The sequence below is a fragment of the Pleurodeles waltl genome, chromosome 8 (genome assembly GCF_031143425.1).
Source record: "Pleurodeles waltl isolate 20211129_DDA chromosome 8, aPleWal1.hap1.20221129, whole genome shotgun sequence".
Classification (NCBI taxonomy): Eukaryota; Metazoa; Chordata; class Amphibia; order Caudata; family Salamandridae; genus Pleurodeles; species Pleurodeles waltl.
In genome coordinates, this window is record NC_090447.1 from 920,898,356 (window position 1) to 920,923,533 (window position 25,178).

Below are 25,178 nucleotides of genomic sequence, written 5' to 3' on the forward strand. Positions count from 1 at the left end.
CTGTTATAGGGTTAGCTCAAATAACTACAACTCGTGCCCTAAGGTAACTATAACTTGCGCCCCCTATGCACAGTTTTTTGTCAAAAAGTTTACTGCAAATACTACATTGATATTATTAAAGATGTTATCAGAGATGTCATGAGTGCTGTAATTTGTCCGATAATTAGCAGTGCATGGCAAGGGTAGTAGTTATAGTTACAGTTACCTTAGGGCATAAGTTATAGTTACTTGGGATAACTCTATATCAGGTGAATTTCTATGGTTTTGTATGTTTAAAATATTAACCCAACTATAACGTCCCTGTATTCTTTATTTTTTTAAGTGCATTTCTATGTTTTTTTAAATTCTATTTCCTAACTATAACATCCCTGTAACATTGTTTTTTTTCTGTGAATTTCTATGTTTTTTAATGTAAAGTAATTTTTATTACTATGAGTTTAATCCAACCACCAGGGTGGGTGGCAGCGGTTGGCCGCAGGGCCAGGTCGCTGCAGCCAACCCCTACAACACCCAAACCTTTGTTGTACATGGTCTTTGGCCGTGTACAGCAGGTGTACGCCACAGAGTTTGTCCAATGGCCAGATGCTGCAGCCAGCCCCCTAACCACTCAACGTCATGCTAGGAGTTGGCTTGGGCCTGTCTCCCTTTGTGTGATAATAGGTGTGACAGGTTGTATCTGGGTGTGAGAGTGGTTGTAAGAGTGTATGAGAGTGGGTGCTTCATTGTCTTAGTGGTTCTGTGAGTAGGTGCGTCAGTGTCTTTTTGGGTCTGTGAGTGGGTGCATGAGGGTTTCAATGGGTCTGTGAGAGACTGAGTGGGTCTGTGAGTGGGTGCGTGAGGGTCTGAGTGTGGCTGTGAGTGGGTGTAATAGGCTCTGAGTGGGTCTGTGAGTGGGTGCATTAGGGTCTGAGTGGGTGTATGTGTTGAAGAAAATAGTGCAGTTGGCATTAGTACCTGGGCCTAGACACTGTACTGCAGCATTTTTTATAGGCCCAGTGCCTGAATGATATGCCTACATGGCAGTCAAATATTTGTACTGGACAATGGAGTTGCACTTACACACATTGGGGCATTTTATACTCTGCTCCGAATGTGCGTCAAAAATTTTGACGCACATTCGGCGCAAACCGTGCACCATATTTAAACTTTGACGCCCACGGACGTCAAAATTCCTCAGTGTGCGCCATTTTTTGGATGCAGGAAACTGCCTTGCATTAATGGCATGCCAAGGTAGCCGTGCCTGCCCAAAAAATGACTTTAAGGCCTGTGCGCCTTATTTATACTCCTGCGTCATTTTGATGCACAGGAGGGGGCGGGCCTTAAAAAACGGCACACAGCCTGATGTGCGCTGTTTTTTAACGCCTGGGTGAGGGCAGGCGTTAAGGGACCTGTGGGCTCACATCCATGTCTCTGACCATGGAAGGAGTCCAGAAGTGTCCTTACCTGTCCCCAGGGACACCCCCTGCCACCCTCGCCCACCCCCAGAGGACAGCCATGGATAGGGGGACCCATCCCAGGTAAGTACAGGTAAGTTGAGGTAATTTTTTTTTATTTTTTTTAAGTGGCATAGGGGGGCCTAATTTGGGCCCCCCTACATGCCACTGTGCCCAATGACCATGCCCAGGAAACCTGCTAAGACAGGAGTCATTTCAATGGGGGTTGTGCGTCACAAAATGGTGCAAGTCCGGTTTGAGGCATGATTTTTGCCTCAAACCTGACTTGCACCATTTTTTTACGCACAACCCCCATTTTCCCCTACGCCGGCGCTGCCTGGTTTGAGTCTTTTTTTTTTACTCTGACCAGTCACAGCGCCGGCTAACGTCATTCCTTAAATAAGGCGCCAGCATGGCATGTAGGAATGGCGTTAGCCGGCGGTAAAATGTTTGAAGCAAACCAGCGCCCGCACAGGTTTGCGTCAAAAAGTAGAAATATGGGCCACTGTATGTAGGAAAAGAAGGGTGTGCTGTGATCATTTAGCTAGGACCAAAGGAAGAGAGGTTATTCCAAGTATCAGCTTCAGAACCACACGTCTATAGCTGTAGCACCAGGATTTTATCCTAAAGATTTGGGCCCCATGGTCAAACGTTTCGAGGTCTTACCAAGAACTAAGGATTTAACATTTCCTTTGAGAGTTGTGTCTGTGTTGAGAGATGGAGAAGGATGGTGTTGGATGTTGTGTATGCTCAGAATTGACAGGGCTGCAGTTCTTGACAAGCTTGAAAGGAAAATGGCTTTACAACTGACAAAAAACAAGGTCCTGGAACAAGTGAGCTCAGAGGTTTGGGCAAAATACAAAAATTAGACAGGATTCTTAAAAACATGGCCTCCCCACAAAGTGACGCGTAAGGAAAATGCAGAACTACCTTATGGGCGTCAGCATAGACTGTCAACTCAGGCAAAGGAGGAAATACAATCAGTGATTGAGTCTCTTTTACAACAGGGTATAATTAAAAAGACCAATCTCCCCTGTAATAGTCCAATAATACCATTGTACAAGGGCGACACTGGACAGTATAGATCCATACAGCATTTACTCCTGATAAACAACACTGTGATTCCCTTAGCACCTGCTGTGCCTGACACCCATACTATATTGTCTTCTATACCTGCAGAAGCAGAGTACTTATTACTGAGTTATTGATCTCTCAAGTGCATTTTTTAGTATTAGTCCAACCAAAGAGTGGGTACCTCTTTGCCTTCACAATAAAAGATACCCAATGTACTTTCACAAGACTGTTGTCCCAAGGCTTCACAGAGAGTCCCACGGTCTATGCACAGGCAGTAAAGACAGACCTGGCCAGCTTACATCTGAAAGGCATTAGTGTAATCTTGCAGTACGCTGATGATCGCCTTGTGGCAGCTCCATCCCTTGAGGCTTGTGAAAAAGACACTGGAGCTCTGCTGAACCCCCTCCAGGAAAGAGGACACAAAGCCTCATTGTCCAAATTTCAGTGCTGCCAAAAAGAGGTGATTCACCTTGGTTATGTGGTATCCAAAGGTACACGCTGCATATTACTTGACAGAATAAAAATGATTCAAAGCGTGGAGCAGCCCCCATCCACCAATAAAGGAATGATGTCCTTCAGGGGGATGATGAACTACTGCTCCCAGTGGATCCCTGAGTAAAGAACCTATGATGCATTCTTGAGGAAATGCTGACCACAAGATGCACCCAACAACATTGTATGGGCTAATGAACTTGCATAATGTTTCAAGAAACTGAAAGTGACATTGTGTACTGCACCAGCATTTAGGCTGCCTGATTACAAACTGCCCTTCCATCTCTACGTGTGAGAGCAAAACAGCATTGCAAATGGTGCGCTGACACAGCACCATGGCTCTGGAAAAAGACCTGTGGCGTATTACTCTGTGACTTTGCCTTCAGCAGTGACTGGGCATCCAGCTTGTTTGAGAGCAGTAGCCACAGCTGCTGTGATGGTAGAGATGAGGGCTCCCATTGTGATGGACTACCTTTGTATTGTTTATGTGCCACATTCGGTACAGTTGTTGTCATCAGCAGCAACACAGCATTTTTCGGCGGCCTGGCTCACAGGTTATGAGGTCAAGTTATTGTCTGACACTAATATCACCATTAAAAAATGCCCACCTGTTAATTTGGCAACATTATTACCTGCAATAGATGATTCTGATGAGACCCCTTACCATGATTGTGTTGAGGTTGTACAAACATGCACCACACCCAGACTAGATTTACAACAAACACCATTAGAAAAAGCAGACTATGAGTGGTGCACTGATGGTTCCTCCAGCAGACTAACAGACACTGATTACAGAGCAGGGTGTGCTATAACAACAGTAGACACCATAATTGAAAGTGCAGCTCTGCCCCCCTGGCACATCTGCCCAGAAAGCTGAGCTGTATGCTGTAACAAGAGCATGCATCCTAGCTGAGGGGAAAACTGTTCACATTTATACTGACTCATGCTATGCCTCTGGAGTTGTCCACGATTTTGGCCAACTGTGGCAGTATTGTGGTTTCATAACAACAGCAGGCCATCCCATTCAAAATGGCCTTTTAGTAAAGAACTTGTTAAAAACAATACTACTACCCAATAGCATAGCAGTCATAAAATGTAAGGCCCATACAGGAGCTAATACCAAGATAGCCAGAGGAAACACCATGGCTGACAAGGCAGCAAGTGAGGGCATCTCACAGCCAGTACAGATGGTGTCCCTAATGGCAAAAAACATTCAAAAAATTCAGCTTATTCAGAGACAATTGTTGCTAGATTATGAGAAGGAAGCACAATGGTCTGCAAAATCTGCTGAGGAAAGAGTGTGGATTGATGTTGGATGTGAGCAAAATGATAAGGGATTATAAGTCCACCAGGATGGGAGACCTGTGGCTCCGCTCAGTATGTTCCTTCCCCTTACAAGGCTTGCTCATGGACCCACTAACATGGCACAATGGGGTATGAATGACCTAATTGGACAGGAATGGTTTGCACCAGGGATAAGAGCCTTCACTGCACAATTCACCTCTCAATGTCTTGTCTGTCCCCAACATACTAAAGGCTGGCCCCCTGCTATACATGATCACTTACCAGTACCACAGGGGATTTTATCAACATCCAAATAGACTTTGCCTATATGCCCCCAGTGATTGAATTTAAATATTTTCTGGTGTGTGTGGATACATTTTCAGAACAGGTGGAGGTGTTTCCCACAAGGAAGAATGATGTGGCAACTGTTGTGCGATGCTAGATGAAAGATATCATACCCCAATTTGGGGTCCCACAGGGCATGAATGGCAACAGAGGGGGTGAATTTGTGGCTGCAGTTGTGCAATAAAAAATAGATTAGCAAAAACAACTGATGCAACAGACCTAAAATGACCTGATGCACTGACTTTAGTGCTGCAAGCCATAAGGGCAACATCATCTAGAACAACCCTTTTGTCCTCCCATGAGGTACTGATGAGGCGGCCTATATCTGTGGGGTTGAAGTTGCCTATTTCAGCATCTCAAGCAGCACTGCTGTGGACAGATGAAAACATTTCTGACTATGCTATAAAGTTGTCAGCAGTCTTGAGGCATCACCATCTCCAAGTGAAGGAAGCTTTGCCCCATCCGTCCTCAGATCCCACACTGGAGACATGGTCATGGTGAGAAAAATAAAAGATGTTTCTTTTAGTTCTAGGTGGACTGGACCACACCTCGTGCTCCTGGTGACGAGGATGGCGGTAAAGGTGTAGGGACATCCTGAGTGGATTCACGGCACAAGGTGCAGATCCGCACCAACAACAACCGAGGCTGAGTTGCCTGCAAAGAATGAGCACCTGCAACCCGTGGAGCAGTGCAACATACCAGAAAAGGGGGAGACAGACCAGAGCATTCCTAAGAGCCACACGGAGGGCCACTCATCAAATATCAGGTGACCCCAACTGATCCAGTTGAGTGAAGTACACAACACAGTCTCAAAGAAAGGTGATGGTCACATCTGCAGAAAAATAGACTGAAGAGGACTCTGCAGAGCAGGTCCGTGAAACCGCCCCTGAACATACGACTGCAGACCAGTAGGAGACACAGAGGACAGCACGCTGCATGCCAATGCCTTACTGACAATTAGAGAAAGTTGTTTAGAACTGAGTAACAGACTTCATATCTATTACTATAATTTCAGAAAAAAAGAAAAATGTGTGTGCTACCCATATTTAGACATTGCAGTACGTGAGAAAGTAGCCCAAGTCTTAGGTCTTGTAAATTGCTGGGTGTGTAGAGAATCATCCAGACACCCCAATCACCCGATTGGCTTACATTGGACACCTGTGCCTATACAGAATTATGCACAAGGAAAGGGATGTCTTATACCAAATGTAACTTGGGACAGTGGAGAAGGAAGGATTGGATGGTACCCACGTTGTACTATACTGCCAAATATTCAAGCTGAATACTCATTGTCACCTACAGTGCAAAACAATGCAGATGACAGTGCTTCTCCTGTATGTATAAAGCGTCAAGTATCAGGATGTAACCCAGCTTCCGTGATACTTCATATTTCTAGCAAGTAGCAATTGTCCTAACATATTAGAATTTGATGATACCACGGGTGATTGTAATATAAGGGACAGACAGTTAATAAGTAGGATCTGGACAACTAAAACACAAGAAAAAAGTTACCTACCCTTTACATTACTGGAACATCACTATTCATGGAGAGACACTTTTGATAACACCTGATGGTCTTCTATACGATCCACTAACTGAGCAAAAAATGATTATGCTAGTGCACCAAATTGATTTCTAAAATATGAGAATATCCTTTATGGTCAGCTCGCGGCTCTTACATGGCACCGTGGGCAACTGTTTCTTTTATAAATTCTCCATGGATTGATTATAAATGGTATGATCAATTTCAGAACTCTTTCCCTGAGGGGGTAGGCCTTCCTCCCAATATCTATCACACATTGGACACACAGTTACAGGGCAGTATGTATTTCATTTGTGGAAATAAGGCTTACAAGTTGCTTCCTCTGCACTGGGAAGGCATGTGTGCTATTTCTTATCTAACACCAAACATTTCAGTTGTGCCACATATTGCAGCACATGAGCCATTAAATTTGGGAAGTTTCGCTCATAGGTATAAAAATGATATACATACACCTATTCTAGAGGCTAGACAAGGTCTATTTTTTGAGCTAATGCGTATATTAATTCCTGGATATGGAGTATATGATTTGGAATTGGCCCTTGTTTACATGTCTGCTGAGCTAGCCATAGCACCCAATGCAACAAGAGATGAACTTCAAGAGTTGCAGGTGGAAATAAATTCAGTGGCTGCCATGACTATTCAACATAGAACTGCACTTGACCTCCTGATACTCCAACAAGGAAGACTGTGGGGGTCATTACAACATTGGCGGTAAAAGCCGCTTACTGCCGTGCAGAAGCCCGCAAACACACCGCTGCGGCCGCGGAATTCCGCCACGGTCATTATGACCCACAGCTTGGAATCCGCCAAAATCCAGACACCCACACAAGTCTGCCACACCAAAGGTCAGTGATAAACTGGCGATAACAAAACCTCCACCATCACGCAAACAGGAATACGCCCAAACTATCACGACCCACAAATCCACACGGCGGTCTTTCAACCACGGTATTCCTTTGGCGGTAGACACCACTGCGCTCAAAACACACACACATTTACAAAACACATCCACATTGGAGAATTCGAAATACACACACCTGATACACAGACACACACAACTCCCACACATCCAATACAATATAAAACACACCCCCACATCACCCACAAACCCTTACGTCAACAATTGCGACAGAAGGCCAGAGAGCGACACCACCAGAAAGAACAATAGCATCCACAGGCACTCAACACCATCACTCACATCCACGCAGCTCTAAATGTCACCCCACACATCACAACACACACCACCCCACACATAACCCACACCACCTCATGGCCCGCAAAGACACCCCTGGTTCTCTGAGGAGGAGCTCAGGGTCATGGTGGAGGAAATCATCCGGGTAGAGCCACAGCTATTCGGATCACAGGTGCAGCACACCACCATAGCTAGGAAGATGGAGCTATGGCAAAAAATCGTGGACCTGGTCAACGCAGTGGGACAGCCCCCAAGAACACGGGATGACATCAGGAACAGGTGGAACGACCTACGGGGGAAGGTGCGTTCCGTGGTCTCAAGACACCACCTTGTGGTTCAGAAGACTGGCAGCGGACCCCCACCTCCTCCCCCAGAACTAACTACATGGGAGGAGCAGGTCTTGGCTATACTGCATCCTGAGGGCCTCGCAGGAGTAGCTGGAGGAATGGACTCTGGTAAGTCTAATCTTAACTATTACAACCCCTACCCTACCTGCATGCTATCACATACCCCCACCCTAGCCCTCACTCCCATCACTCCAAATCCTCACAAATGTCCCAATATCACAAACCACCCATCCCAACACCAGGCCCTGCATGCAACACCAAAGCATGGACACCCATCGCCAAAGCATGTCCACTGCACATACCCATACACCCCACTAAACCATCATCACACAAGGTCCCACACAGGAATGCAAGCACTGGGGTACACAGTCACCCACCCATTGCACACCATGGCACACACCAATGCAATAATCATGCTTTTACACCCCTGCAGGACTCCTACCCAACGTCACCAGACACGAGAGTCCAGACATGTCCACTCCAGCCACGGAAGAGGCCCACAGTGATGACAGCAGCTCTGTCCAACTGGATCTAGATGAGCAGCCCAGCCCATCTGGGACCTTGGGACAGTTGGGTCCCCTCACACTGGCACAGGCCACTACAGAGCTACCCCCCTCAGGAAACACCAGCACAGCACCCACCCAGCGGGCCCATCCCTCTGTCCCCAGGACATGTCAATCAGAAGTGTGTCCACCAGTACAGGGAACCCAGGCTAACCTACCACCCCAACAACACCAGGGGCTTTGGGGCAGTGGCAGTGGGCACACGGTTCAGGGTACAGAGGCCCAGGAACACAGGGGAACTGGGAGGGCTGCTGTGCGACAGGGGGAGGACAGGCCCAGGGAACCCACTCTCTACGAGGCCCTCTCCAACATCATGGGAGCCTACCACCATTCCCAGAAGACAATGGCAACGGTATTGGCCAAGTTTCAGGAGACCCAGCGGCTGCAGGAGGAACAGTATCTGGGCTTCAGGGAGGAACTGAAATCCATCAATTCCACCCTGGGCACCATTGTAGGGGTGCTGAAGGAAATCTCAACAACAGGAGGGACACTGTGGCACAACAAGGGGCCCCTGACACTAGCCTGGATGATGAACTGCCCACCACCTCCACCGGCACTAGTGTACAGGAGGCACCACCACAGGACCACAACACAATGCCAAGACCCCCGCCAAGAAATGAGACCACCCTGAATGTCATCCTTCTATCCCACTTTGTCACCCTGTCCATACTTAAACTGCCCCAGCTCTACTTCCTATGCCCCTTCGGACAATGCACCTGTGAGACTAATAGACTGGACTCTGCCATGGACATTCCTCCACCATCACCCCTGACCATTTTACAACCCCCTCCACTATTTAGCACTTAAATAAACACCCTTAAATCACAAAACTATCTGGAGTCAGTCTCTGCTTTCACAATTGTGTATTTGCAATAACTGAGGGAAATAGCAATGTCCATTGTATTGTCAACATACCTATGTCACACAGCTCTAGTCCATGCGGAAACAAAGCAGATGTCACACAGTGGGACCCACATCTATGAAATCGTAAGGGAAAGTGACAACTCAGTGAACATACACTGGGTGAAAATGACAGACAGATGAGAGGTAGTAGAATTAAATCAGATGTAGCAGGCAGTGTTGTCTTCTTACCTGTGTCTCACTGGAAATATTGGTGGATCACCGTGTTCCTGTTGTCTATATCCTCTTCTTCTGCTTCCTCGTCTTCACTGTCCACAGGCTCACAGCTGCCACAACACCTCCATCTGGACCATCCTCCTGCAGAAAAGGCACCTGTTATCGCAAAGCCAAGTTGTGAAGCATACAGCAGGCCACGATGATCTGGCATACCTTCTTTGGTGAGTAGAATAGGGAACCACCTGTCATATGGAGGCACCGGAACCTGGCCTTCAGGAGGCCGAAGGTCCTCTCTATAATTCTCCTAGTTCGCCCATGGGCCTCATTGAAGCATTCCTCTGCCCTTGTTCTGGGATTCCTAGCAGGGGTCAGTAGCCATGACAGGTTGGGGTAACCAGAGTCACCTGCAAATGGCGAGGGACAACTGTTAGACACACACTAACTCATTTGGACATACCCAGACACCTATTCACGCTGTATAGGGTCCATGTCCTCACCTAATAGCCACACACGGTGCCTCTGGAGTTGCCCCATCACATAAGGGATGCTGCTATTCCTTAGAATGTAAGCGTCATGCACTGAGCCAGGAAATTTTGCATTCATATGGGAGATGTACTGGTCGGCCAAACACACCACCTGCACATTCATCGAACAGTAACTCTTCCGGTTTCTGTACACCTGTTCACTCCTGCATGGGGGGATCAAGGCCACATGTGTCCCATCAATGGCACCTATGATGTTGGGGATATGTCCCAGGGCATAGAAGTCACCTTTCACTGTAGGCAAATCCTCCACCTGAGGGAAAACGATGTAGCTCCGCATGTGATTCATCAGGGCAGACAACACTCTGGACAACACGTTGGAAAACATAGGCGGGGACATCCCTGATGCTATGGCCACTGTTGTTTAAAAAGACTCACTTGCTAGGAAGTGGAGTACTGACAGCACCTGCACTAGAGGGGGGATTCCTGTGGGATGGTGGATAGATGACATCAGGTCTGGCTCCAACTGGGCACACAGTTCCAGGATTGTGGCACAATCGAGTCTATAGGTGATGATCACATGTCGCTCCTCTATTGTTGACAGGTCCACCAGCGGTCTCTACACCGGAGGATGCCGCCATCTCCTCAGCGGACGTTGCCTATGGAGGAGAACAGAGAGCACAGAGTCAACCAACTCTGAGGTACTTAAACACAAGTTAATCGGAAAATGTTTGCAAATCGACATATGGCTGTATTAGTGTTTAAGTAAGGCCTAGATATGTGTGACGCAGTCCAAAATAATGTCATGTGGGCCTCTGAAATGGCGGCTGCCTGACCAGTAAAGTGCGGCAAGGGGATATGAGGTAACTGCACTGGCGATGTACACCGTCGCGGTAGGCTGTCAAAGACCACGGTGCAATCCTGCATTGGTTAACATTGGACCCTATGGGTCCCAGGAGCCAATAACGATGTGACCCAGCGGTGATGGTACACACTGCCGCAGACATGACCGCCAGTTTCCCTCTGTTCAATCACTCGATACCTGATCTTCAACAGGAGAGGACCTACACTGCAAGTGCTGCAGTGACCCCAGTCTGGAAGAGACAATGGCTTGTGTGTCTGGAGAAAGGGCCCCTGCCTTCAGCACGGAGGAGTTGGAGAAACTAGTGGATGGGGTCCTCCCCCAGTACACGCTACTCTACGGTCCTCCAGACAAACAGGTGAGTACACTGTGAGCATGCTGTATGGGCAATGGCTGTTTGGAGTGGTGTGGATGAAAGATATGGGGGAGGAGAATGAGGCGTGCATGAAACGACGGTTAGTGCATGTGCGTCATGGCAAGGGTAGGGATGCGGGCCAATGACTGTGACGGCGCGGACAGTTATATCTTCTCCTTTTCCCCTGTACTCCTGTAGGTCAGCTCCCACCAGAAAGATATTTGGCGTGCCATCGCCAAGGAAGTTCGGACCCTGGGGGTCTACTACAGATGGAGCACCCACTGCCGGAAAAGATGGGAGGACATTCGCCGCTGGAGCAAGAAGACGGCGGAGGCCCAGCTGGGGATGGCCTCCCAATGTGGAAGGGGTGCCCGTCGCACCATGACCCCCCTAATGTTCCAGATCCTGGTGGTGACGTGCCCGGAGTTGGATGGGCGCTTGAGGGCATCACAGCAGCCACAAGGGGATGAGTACACTCTCATTCAGCTGACTCAGCATGCATTGTAGGTGTCTGGGTGGGGGAGGTGGGCAGTTGGTTCCCCTAGGCCAGGGCGAGTTCAGTAGGCAAGGTCCATTCTGAAGGAAGGCCCTGTGGCATCCCACCCCACCTGTGTACAGAGCCAACTACACCTAGTCAGGCTCTTGTGACATCCATGTGGGCAGCAATCGGGCATAGCCTTGTAACCCATGTCCCTGTGATTGATTAGGGAACTCCAAGTGCACAGCGTAGTGCAGGGGGCTTCTGTTTCTGTAGTGTCCGCCAACGGTAGCGGTATTGCATGCACTCAACATGTCTTTCTTCTTTCTTCTTTCTCACCCCCCCCCCCCTTTTTGTGGTCTCCCTGCTCTTGTGTGCATCAGCATCATCAGGCAGAGGAGCAGAGGCACCGGAGCAGGAGGGAGCTATATCCCACATGGCCCTGGAGGGCGACACAACGGAGTCTGAATTCACCAGTGGGACGGAGGGCCACCAGCACCGCTGAACAGGACACCGCCGCCACCAGCACCGCTGAACAGGACACTGCCGCCACCAGCACTGCTGCCAAGGACACCGCCGCCACCAGCACCGCTGAACAGGACACCGCCGCCACCAGCACCGCTGCCAAGGACACCGCCGCCACCAGAACCGCTGAACAGGACACCACCGCCACCAGCACCGCTGAATAGGACACCGCCCCCACCAGCACCGCTGAACAGGACGCCGCCGCCACCAGCACCAGCACCGCTGAACAGGACAACGCCGCCACCAGCACCGCTGAACAGGACATCGCCGCCACAAGCACCGCAGGCCAGTGAGCGCCAAAGATTCTGACGCTACTGAGGCCGCCATGAGCAGGATGAAGCACTCTGGGCACCAAGCCCCCTCCAGAACCAGTGGAGAAAGGCATCCACTACCTCAGTCCTTGGCAGGATGAAGCACTCTGTGCACTGAGCCCCCTCCAGAACCAGTGGAGACTGTTATCCACTTGAGAGACTGTGGCTTTGCACTCCCCAGGATGCAGCAGTGGGCAACCCACCCACTGTAGAGACTTGAGAGACTGTGGCTTTACACTCCCCAGGATAAAGCAGTGGGCAAACCACCCACTGTAGAGACTTGAGAGACTGTGGCTTTGCACTCTCCAGGATGCTGCAGTGGGCAAACCACCCACTGGAGAGACTTGAGAGACTGTGGCTTTGCACTCCCCAGGATGCAGCAGTGGGCAAACCACCCACTGGAGAGACTTGAGAGACTGTGGCTTTGCACTCCCCAGGATGCAGCAGTGGGCATACCACCCACTGGGGAGGCTTGAGAGATTGTGGCTTTGCACTCCCCAGGATGCAGCAGTGGGCAAACCACCCACTGGAGAGACTTGAGAGATTGTGGCTTTGCACTCCCCAGGATAAAGCAGTGGGCAACCCACCCACTGGAGAGACTTGAGAGACTGTGGCTTTGCACTCCCCAGGATTGTGCAGTGGGCAAACCACCCACTGGAGAGACTTGAAAGACTGTGGCTTTGCACTCCCCAGGATAAAGCAGTGGGCAACCCACCCACTGGAGAGACTTCAGAGACTGTGGCTTTGCACTCCCCAGGATAAACCAGTGGGCATGGAGCCCCCTCATGGATCTGGCGTTGTGCACTCATCCGGCTGAGGTGCCCCCCCTTCCCTTCACCCTGAGGTGCCTGTTTTATTTCTATCTGATGCCCTAGCAGTGTTCTCTCCATCTTGTTCGGGTATTGAGTGTGGGCCTCACCCATGCATTTTGGGCCCAGTGGTCCACGGACTATGATAGTGGAATCCCTTGGACTTGTATTCTTGGTGTATGTATTTGTTTATAGTGTAAATATCTTTATATAGGTATATATTTTTGATTTATGTATTTGAATATATTACAATCATTCGACTCATTTCCTTTTGTCCTTGCATTCTTCCAGTGGGGGGTTGGGGGGTGTAACTGTAATGTATCATGATGTATTAGTGTGTGTGTTGTCGTGGGTGAGGGTGGGGGTGGGGGTGCTGCATGTGTGTGTCACTCTCTTTTCCCTCCCCCCTCCCCTGTGTCGTAGGTGCAGTACTCACTGTGGTCTTTGCCGCTGTCTTTGTTGTTCCTGGTAGAGAAGCAGGAAGATAAAGGCTGGCAGTATCTGGAGCTCGGGTTCCATGGCGTCCTGATTCCTCGTGGGGTGTGTAGAGGTGAGCGTTTTCCCTTCCAAATCCTGTTTCCGCTGTGTTTTTGTTCGCAGTGAGTCCGTCCCGGAAAAGGTGGCATACTGGACTGTTGTAATTCTGTGGGCGGTACATTGTCCTCTGCCTTTCTGTTGGTGGTTACCACCACGGTGTGTTTTTGTTCGCGGTGAGTCCGCCCCGGAAAAGGTGGCAGACTGGACTGTTGTAATTCTGTGGGCGGTACATTTTCCTCTGCCTTTCTGTTGGTGGTTACCGCCACGGTGTTCGTTTGTACCGCCTTGGCGGTCGGACTGTTAAAGTGGCTGTCTATGTTGGAGGTTTCCTCCACGGTCTTGATTCCATTTTTTTTTTCCGCCGGCCTGTTGGCAGTTTTACTGCCACTTTAACACCGACCGCCAGGGTTGTAATGACCACCTGTGTGTTTTATTGAATTCCTCTTGCTGTCATTTTTTAAATGAAAGTGGAAACATAGCAAGGGATGTCGCCCAAATTAAGAAAACAGTTAGAATATTTCATGGAGCAGACACAATTTCTGATTCTGATGATTGGTCCTGGCTTTGGTCATGGTTACCAACAGGACGGTTGAAGAGCTTAGTTCCAGCAATATTCAGTATATTTAGAACAATAGTAGTACTTGTGTTGTCTCCAATGTTGTTGCTCGATGCTTCAGCAATTCTGTAGTAAGAACATTTATTCATTTTCTGCAGTTAAAGTTCTACCTCTTACAGAGCATGAGCTAGCCCACAGATATCTTAGAATACAACAAGATGTAGAGGAGGCACATAAAGAAATTTTAATTTAATGACTATAGATCTATAACACATTAATGCTTTGGGTACTAGCATATCATTTTGTCTATGTTTAAATAATGAATATCTCATAGGTGCATAACTAGATGACAATATGTATATTTCCTCTAAAAAATGTGTAATGCCATTCACAGATATGTATTTGATACATTGATAGTACTATGTTTTTGCCATGTACATACATAATATATTTTTACAGTTGTGTTTGATATTACTATACAAAGTGAGGGATTGTTGCTGGCTATATATATATGTATATATATATATATATATATCCACGTTTGTGCCTATAGATATGATACTTGAGTTCCAATTCTCTCCTCCATTATCTTAATCCCAGTAAGAAGCTATTTATTATTTTCTCTTACCAAGAAGCGTGGTCCTCTCATTCACAGAACAATACCACTCATCCACATTACTATTTTACATTGTCCCAGGACTTCCCTCCTGACCTCTCTGACACCATAGACTGCTGTGCAAATAAACCTCTCCAAGCTATGTTGTTAAGTTTAGCTCAGTCTCACACTTTAAGTTCTGCCAGTCAGCAACCCATCCCCCCTTTTTATTTGGGTCCACCTGTTGTCTGTTCACTTCTCCATGCTCACTCTGCATTATGTATATTTTACTCTGTGGACTTGAAGTTTTGTATATGCAGCATTTTTTTTTATATGCGTGCCCATGTTTGGACTATGCCCCCTTTTGGGGTTTTGCTGTGACAGCACTTATTAACATATATAACTGCCTGATTTATATGCTTCAGGGCAGAAGTTGCTTGCTTGTAAGATGTAACACTGGGATGTGCATCTGCCTTCTGCCTTGGACTGCCAATAAACCTTAGTACCTCAACAAACATTTCATCTGTTCCAGAGCCTTGCCTGGTGTTTGTGTTTTCTTTGCGTCACTCTGATGAGGGTTGGAAAAGTAGTTTCCCTAACAGTATGAGTGGAAGAAAGAGATTGAAAGAGAGAGAGAGATAGATAGAAAGAGAGTGAGAGGGAGAGAGATGAAGTGTTGTTTAGGCTTTGATGGATTAAATACTAAGAGCACCTCATCTCTGCCCAAGAGCAAAGATGATTGTAGCAACTGGGCGCATGACCTAATGACTTCTCAGGGAAATCGTAGTGTATCAGATCTCATTGTTTTCTCTCAGTTACATTAGTCTCACACATGCTAAGACAAACAGAGGCAGAGAATGGTTCAATAAGATGTATTGAAACAACTGCTTCTTAGATAAAATGTCATGAATGGCAATAATTAGAATGATGAAACAAGCTAGGAGCAAAACGATGACAATAAAAGAGAAACACAGCTACCTAAGCTATGTTAGAGCACAGCATGATAAGTTCTAATCCACCCTTTAGGACCCCCCTGGGAAGACATCATCCCCCATTCCTGAGCAAGGAAGCTTGTTGTCTATAGAGGCACCATCCCCATGTAGGCCAGGGAACTGAGCAAGCAGCTGCAGCAAGGTCAATCAGCATGTAGTTTTGGTCATCTGGCTAGTCTCCCTCTAACGTGCATGGGACAGAGAAGTGCTATTATCATAAAAAAGCTGATGCCAGGTGCATGGGCTCTGCATGGGCATCAAGGGGCACAGCACAACACAACACCAACAACCTTTGCATGGGGATACACCGCCATGCCAAGGCTGCTGGAAATGCTGAAGCAGACCACTAGGGTAGGGTTGAATGTAAAACTGGTCTGGTGTCACAGGACAGCTGGTATTGTCAGAATGTAAACTAGAGGGCAATGCTCAGTCTAAGGCCATTAGCTCAAGTGGCATTTACCAATGCCAACAGTTGCCACTACTACCTGTGCTGTGTGTGCTGGTCAATTAGGAAATGGCAGTTAGGTGCCCAATGCACAAACACACTCAAAATGAGGGTTCAGTATGACTATGTGATCAATCCCTATCCAAGTGCAACTCCTGTCAACTGCTCATAGACTCAATAACCTAAGGCACTGTCACATACATTATGATGTACACTGCAGGAATCTCATACCCATGCTGCCCATTCCTGGGTTTACCCCTGAGCCTGTGTCACAATAGCTGCAATGCCACCATGTAACATCTCAGGAGGAGGACATATGTGTGTAGTTAGGCAAAAACACCTGCACAGTCACAAGAGGTGATGGAACTCTGCCAGGCCCATTAGTGCAATGCAATGTAGCACACATACACAAATATCAACATGAGAAACTACCAATGGTGACACCTGTATTGTTTCATGGAAATGCAATACATTGTATGGTGCTAGGTCTCAGCACCAAATAGGTTTCTGTGAAAAATTATCGACTGTAACAGGGCCATATAGTTATGTGTGGTGCATGTAGCATAAGCACACCAACAATCATTGCAAGGCCTCACCTTGCTAATGGAAGAAGAGGGAGGGTTGAGGAGGACAAGAAGGTAGCAAGCCACAATTTTGACAGAACCCACACCTAGAAGATGTGATGCAGACAATTCCCAAAATGCCCACACTACATGTGACAGGGCAGTTTGGGGCATAGTGCTGAGAGACTGCAAACATTAATGACAGGAACAATGCATTGGAACCAAGATAACAATGTACCACCAATTCAGCGATGTCACATTACAACTGGCACAACACAGACACTAACTGTACAATATCTCATTGCAGATGACGATGGCTCTCCTGTGGATCTGTCTGTCCTGGACTACCCTGATGACCTGGATGACGAGCTGACAATCATCAGCCAGGAAAGCCTCTAAGATGCCCTGGGAACCCTCCAGACACCACCTCCAGTCACAAGGAGGAGCACACATGTATCAGCCATCCCAGAGGACCCACCCACCACCCCAATAGTACGACCTGCCAGCTCAAACACAGCTAAGGACTCTGATGACACAGGGACCACCTTTGAGAAGAGAGTAGTGGGAGTACAACAGGAGCAGGCCAAGGAAGTGCGTGTGGGGAAGCAAACTATGGCAGCCATCCTTGAGGGGGATGCACATGTGCATTATGACATCCGCAGAAAAGTCAGCATCCATACAAGTCACAAAATCCCTACTGCAAGGAGTCCAACAGTGTGTGAGGGACCTCACCACTGCTGTGAGGGAGTTGCCACAACACCTGCTCTCCCAATCTTGCAGCTGCATGCATGACAACAATCTGGACTCCATGCTCCTGGAACTGGCATCCCTCAGGGCAGACATGGCTGCCTACCACAGGAAGTTGCTGCCATACTCAATAATCAGCAGATCCTCCTTGCTGCAGTTAGGCCAAATGTACTTCCACAGATGGCAGCTGCCGGGAATTTGGAGTCCACTTCTTCGACCGCTGAAGTGTGTGTTACCCCCTCAAACCCACCACCACCACCTACAAGGGCAGAGGAGATGACATACACATAAGAAGATGAAGATGTGGAACAGATCATCTTCACCCATAGGAGTACCCTGTAGCACCAGCCAATGCCACATGGGCACTGATTTTCCTTTGTCCTGTGCTTGACAACATGCCAGTGTTGCCACAGTTGGTGACATGCACCCTTCACCAACACAATGTTAACCTTACCACTATGGACTGTAATTGTCCCTCACTACTCATTTGGCAATTCATGTTCCTCTGCACTGAATGACACTTCATCTCAGCATGTCCAATGACATGTCCCTCAACCTTGCACTTGTGTAGCGTCACAATGGAATGGTTTACGCTAATGGGGTCACAAACCTGGACTATGTAAATATCGCACTACAGCACTTTAAAATAAACAGCACCTACAGAACAACTTTGTCTCTGGCCACATCCCCTACAAGAAAGTCATTGTGTATGTGACATTTGCTTTAAAAATACATGCCTCACCCACAACATACAGCAGGAATGGCTGTGTAAGAGTGTTTGGCCAATAACATCAGCTGGGAGTACAATAAATACACATAGGTTTTGAAATGTGTATACTTGACCTCATCTGAAATTGACACTACTCAGTTTAGCAGTGTTCACATGAACATTAGGCTGCAGTCAGATGTCCCACAGTGCCCACCATTCCGACACAGGACACAAACGATGACAGCTTTAAAACCAGACCTGCCTGTCCAATACATGGGAACCATAGTCACGTTGAGTGGTGGGTACAATGGATGCAGATGCATAGAGATTTAGAAATGTTGTAGCTGCCAATGTGACAGTTCAGTTGGAAGTGGAATTAACATGCCAAGAGAGGGATGTGGATGGAGGATGGAATATACAGGCCAACAGACAATTGGCACTGTACACTCATGCAAAGACCCTGCGCCCCAACCATATCACACATGAAGTAACGAAGTACCTAAATCTTTAATAACTATGTACAAAACAGAACTTAAAACTATGTAACACACCTATACTAACCGAATCTATCCTAACTATACATTACCCACAACTGGCCCTAACTACCCTATGCTAAACTTACATACCACATTTAACAACACACTCTAACCATTTGTCCCCCACCCCCCTTATATGACGAGACACATGTAGGCGAACATATACTAACCTAAACAGATACTAACAAATACTAAACAAATATATTTTTTTTTGTGTTTTCTTACATTTTTATATATATTTTTTTTTTAATTAAAGTATACAAAAGCCCTAACATTAACAAACAAACTAACATGTAACAATATGAAACCCCCACCTACTTATCCTATCTAACCTACTACCCTCTTCTAACCTATCACGAAACCCCTTAAACCCACTAAAAACCTGTATAAGGAATGAGGTGGGAGGTGGGGGATTTAGAGGTGAGGGGTGGCAGGAGTTCAGAGGTTTGCCCTCCTCAGAGTCTCCTTTATAGATTTGAGCCTCCGGGAATGTTTGTCCACGTCCCGCTGTAGAGTGTCAAGCTTTTTCAAAACTTTTTGCATGTCCGTTTGGAGCTGGGACACAGTGGCCATGTCCAATGCAGCAGATGTGGTGGTGTGCGTTGCAGAGGTTGTTGCTCCTGCAGGTGTGGTGGTGGGTGGTGCTGAAGTGGAAGGTGCAGCAGGTGTGGAGGTTGTTGGTCCCAAAATTGACGGTGCAGCAGGTGGGGCTGATGTGTTGGTGGCTGCTGTGCTACTGGGTGAAGTTGTGGTGGTGGCTCCAACAGTTGTGGCCAATGCCAGTCTGAAAGCCCGCCATTCTCCTGTGGCTCCCTCTCTCTGATAGAGTCTTGCCATCCTCAGGTACCCAGACTTGACATCCAAGATGTGTCTGTATGTCAATGTCCACTTCTGGAAAATCTCTGATCTCTGCTATATTCATGTTGGCATCTGTAAAAATTAGACAGGCAGCCATCAGTGTCATCATTGTGTGATAGATGTACAGATGATAATCTAACACTCTCCCTCAATTTGCACATGCAGTCTAAATCACACTACATATGATATAATGTCCCTGACTAATGAAATGGCAACGCTACCATCCCATCAAGTATTTAACAGCACAGCAAAGCACAACAAGAGGTGTACCAGATAAAGTGATCTGTGCATTTATGTAGCGCAATGTGTCACAATGCAAATGCAGCAACTACTTCGCATGGGCCAGGCCGACTAATCTTTATCATCTGAATCAACCTCAAGGCAACCAAGACCAGTGATTTGTAGATGTAATTGGCAGGATGGTATCCAGTTGCTAATCCGAATAGGTCAGTGTTATTTGTGACACATGCATGCTTGAATGAGATGACTGCTACCTACACTGTGACCATCACATCTACCCACATATATGTTCTTCCCCTACACCTGTGCCTCAGGGGGGATGGGCATGCAATACATCATCACAACTGTTGAGGACAACCACAAAGGCATATCCACTTGTACATGGATTTAATAAGTGGAACACATGTGAGGAGGGCTGTCACCTAGGAATGAGGTATCCATATGTCAATCACATCTACACTCATGTGTCCAGTTGTGGACAACCATCAACACCTGATCTGCCAACACATTTCCAAAATTACCCACATTGATTCCAGCACACGTCTGGCCTTGGCCTGCATGCACGCCTACTACATACCACAAAAGTGTCACATAAATGGAGTACAACTTATGGGGCTAGATCCTGGTGGGCAGTTACCCATACAGTCCTACATGTACATTACAATACAGGGATGCACAATTTTGTGTGGAAAACTGATGCAACGCTGTCATCTGAAAATGAGGGTATGACTTAGTGACAATATTCTGACACTGGAGCACATCCAAGTCACATGTGGGCCTACATGTAGCTACTAATCACCTTGTTCACATGCTGCTGCCTATTGTGCAGCACAAGACCCCGAAGATATGACACTCTGCCTGTGAATGTCGATCCCTTGCATGGAACACTATTTCAACATCCAGTCAAGTAATGTATCAGATCACGTGCCAGATCATCAAATCTTCAATGAGTGCAACACACGAGTCACTCACACAACAGCTGCAATCACTACACCGGACAGACATTATCATACTTACTGGATACGTCAGGGTCCTGAAATTGAGACACTTCCCTGGTCCACCTGTAAGACAGGGAAAGGAAATATATGCTCAATGTCAGATCACTGTACAAACGTGTGGACAGCGTATCCCAGTGTGTAACATTTTATATGAGTGAGCTGCTGTTCCTGCATGTAGACACTCCAACAGACATACCACTGCAAACTCACATTGACACTCCAGTGAGTGATAGACACACATCTGCACACATGCACTGGGCCTAACAATCATATGGTGCTAAATCTGACTACAACCATTTGTGGCTAATCCATTTCAGATGGTGCCCCATGTCATGATTTTTAATTGGGTGGCAATTTCCCTGGTGCACTGCAATACAAGTGACTCAGGTATTGTAACTTCTGCATCAAGGGACATTGAGTTACTGTGTGATGGACATATGGCTCAATTTTCAGTCAGCAATTATCATGCATTCAGTGGTCCATAACCGATGTGTCACAGTTGTATGCAGGTAACATATGCCCCATTAGCAGTGTCCCCTAAGCCGTATATGCCCCCTTTGCCAACATGATGGCAGGGATCATGTGTGTGTAATGATGCAATGTAGCACTAAACATGAATAGGCCACTTTGCTGCCCCAATACAGTGAAATGTGTTATGCTGACAGTGTCTTACTTGATCATCATTGACAGAATGCTTGAGTACAGGTGTTGTCATTGCACCTGAAATGTGTTTCTCAGGGCCACATGTACCAATAAAAGGTTTTTGTGAGTCACACATTGCAAGACTTAGCAACTCGCAATTTGCAAATAGGATGATCTGTGGTACAATACTGTCAATGACACTGTTTGCAAATCACAAATGGGGTAGCAAATGACCTGCCTTATGAATTTTGATGAGGTAGGTCTCATTTTGTAAACCTCTTGGGAATGGCGGCACTCACAGGAATGCTGGCCTGCTGGACTCAGCAGACGACCATGTATGTGACTGCTTTAAAATAGAGATGTGTATTTTCATTTAAATGTAGCCTTATTTCATCAGGGGTAAACAGAAAGCATTTAAAAAAACAATATTATGACTCAAGTACTTTTTCTGAAGCATTCAGTGGTCCGTGGGACAACTTCCTGCTCAGGAACAATTTTTGAGCATGCATTCACAAAGGGGAAGGGATCCCATGGGGACCCTTCCCCTTTTGCAAATGGGGTAGCACCAAATTGAAATGGCTGGTAAATGCAACTGTTTAGTGCCAGCATTTGTGGTCAACAAAGAATCAATTAGCGGACTGCGTCTCGCTAATAGGAAAGGAACGCCCCTTCCTAAATGCCACTAGCAAACCCTGTTTTGTGATTGGGCAATGTGATAGCAGAATGGCAAAATTGGGGGGGGTGCATTTGAATGGACATTTTTCCTGATGTAAACTCACTAAATCTGAAAACTAGGCCTTTTGTGAGAATTAAAAATAGCTTGGTACATGTGGCCCGAAGTAATAGTCGGACAGGACTCAACAGAGCTCAAGACTGCATTGGTAACATGTATAGACTTGCGGAATACATTTCAGTACTGGGACACTAACAGTTTGCGCTACTTGCATTCAACATGGCCAAAAACATTTCATGCAGCACGTCAAGACATCTGCTACTGTCACTCAGGAGCATTCTACTGTACACAATTGTCAATGTGATACTTACCTAGAGGGCCACCGATCACCACACCCAGGGGGTCTAGCAGGTCCTGTTCTCGGGCCACCAGGTCAGCCCAGTGATGTTTCAGCTGGTGCTCATTCCTTGTTTTGTTTGGGTTGGCAGAGCACCTTGCCCCACCACAGCCGCCTTGCCTCTGTGTGACACCCCTGTATCACATGCCCACCCATCTCCAGCATCAACGGTAGAAAGTGGCACACCAGCCACACAAAGGCCCCAAGCTCCTCCTCACCCATACGGGTCAGCCTCACCCTTCCCGACATGTCCGTGCACAACAATTTAAACAATTAAAACAGAAAAAGGGGAAAAGGAAGGAAAATTCATGTGAAAAAAGGAAACGTACAACCCAAACTACGAACCCCAACTAACCTAACTAATGTAATCCCCAAACAGACACCCAACAGTACAAATACAATCCAAAAAACACTAAACTACACAAAAGCACTTAAACAGGTACAATATACAAATATAATACACACAAAGACACAACAGAGATACCACACGATACAAGGAACACAATCCAGACACAAGCAACACCAAGACACAGCCACACAGTCAAGAAAAAGCACAGGCTGTAAAGTGAAAGTGAAAGTACACCCACAGTACCATGTCTGTAAACAGGATTTCCTATTACATCACTTCCTGTCTACTTTGCAGCCCGTTTTCCATCTTGTGTGTATGTTTTTTTGACTCATACGATGTTTGCGTGAATATTTTTCAACGAATAACGTACATGTCGGGCAAAATACAACATATTACCGGGAATCTTCTATTTTAATGGATATTCGCATGCGTGTGGTGCGCTGGTGGAATTAACGCTAAGGGCCCATGTAGGTTTAGTTAGCGTTTGCGTTGTTTTGCGACGCATTTGCGTACATTTATGTTTTACTCAAACTGTGTTTGCAGGCTTTTTAATTATTTAACATGCATGCACCCTGTATCAAGATGGAGATAGGGTGGTATGGCCTGCAGTGTGTGGTCTAGTGGTTGGCCATATGTGGTAGAGCATGTAACTGTGGCCCAGATTTATACTTTCTTTGAGCCGCATTTCCTTCATTTTCAGACACAAAAGCGGCACAAACTTATAAAATACAATTGTATTTTGTAAGTTTGCACCGCTTTTGCGTCAATAAATGACGGCAATGCGGTGCAATAAAAGTATGAATCATGGCCTGCATGTTTTGTGTGTGAATGATCTGTAAAAACAATATGTGTGCTTCTGAAGGAACGGCATGCAATACATTTGACGTAATGCTCATGTATGAATGTGTTACAAATGGGTATCTACATCAGATAGCAATCAGTGATGTACAACAGTCATGATATGTGTTTGTATTATGTGTTGACTCATCTGATGTGTGTAGTTTTTTTACTTTGGGGACATTACATTTCACACGAGAAACAAAACTCAGGGATGATTGAGGATGGCTGATGAATGCTAGGTTGGATATGTTACCCCTCATATGTCATTAGTTGTTGGCTACGACTGCAAGGTGACCTGTGTGTGAACTTCCCATATGTCAGCCATGTGTACATGTTTGGTACGTAAAGTGTTTGAGACACTTTGCCTTAATTCTAACCATAAAATGTTATGTACATGTCAGTTTGACTCATGAAAATTACCCATGTTACTCATGTTGCTGTGGTGGACCTGCTGCCCTGGCTGCATGTGTTCACATATTTTCAGATGTCCATTCCACAGAAGTGTCCAGTTCAAGTGTGTGGGCATGTGTACCCGGTGTCAGGATTGGGCTCCATGGTGTTACGGTTTCGTGCAGGTCTAGTCAGGAGTCTGTTAGGGGCAACCACTGAGTTCATAGAGAATCTTGTAAGGAAGAAGTGTACCAAAGCAGAAGAGCAGCTAAAGGCATATAAGGGGATAGGGCAGCTATGGTAAGGCAGATAAAACAGAAAAGTGAATACAGAGCAACTTTAGTGTGGAAAAATATGTAACAGGTCAGTAATGGACAAACATGCAGGGCTCATCACTAAGATTGTACACAGGGTAGGGCTCAGAACGTTCCACAGCAACAGGGAACATCAGTGTCTCTGTGCAGATTAATCTCACAGCTAGTAACCACGTAAGCACCATAGAAAGGTGGCAGCAGAAGTTAATCTGTGTCTGGACCCTCAGGGCACAAACATGGATTGTCCTTATATACACAAGACTAGTCCTTGTTTGTTGGGCTGGAGACACAGTAACAAATCTTGGAATACAGTGATAGCACACTGTCACTGTTAAGCACTAATGACTACATGCAAAACTAGACAAATGATGAGGCTGGATTAGCCTCATGGAAACCAGGTGGCAGAACAAATACAAAGTTAAACACTTCTATACAGGTGAGGACAGATAGTACACTTACCAGACACGCTACTCCAAGAGGAAACAAAGGGCAAGGGAACCAACTAGGAGGCAAAGGCAGGCACAGGGAACAGGCTCTCATTGACACAATCCAAAAAGGTCTCTGGTACAAAAAGGAATTGTACTCCAATGCACGATGAGAAGCTTCAGGGAAGTTCCAGGCAGCA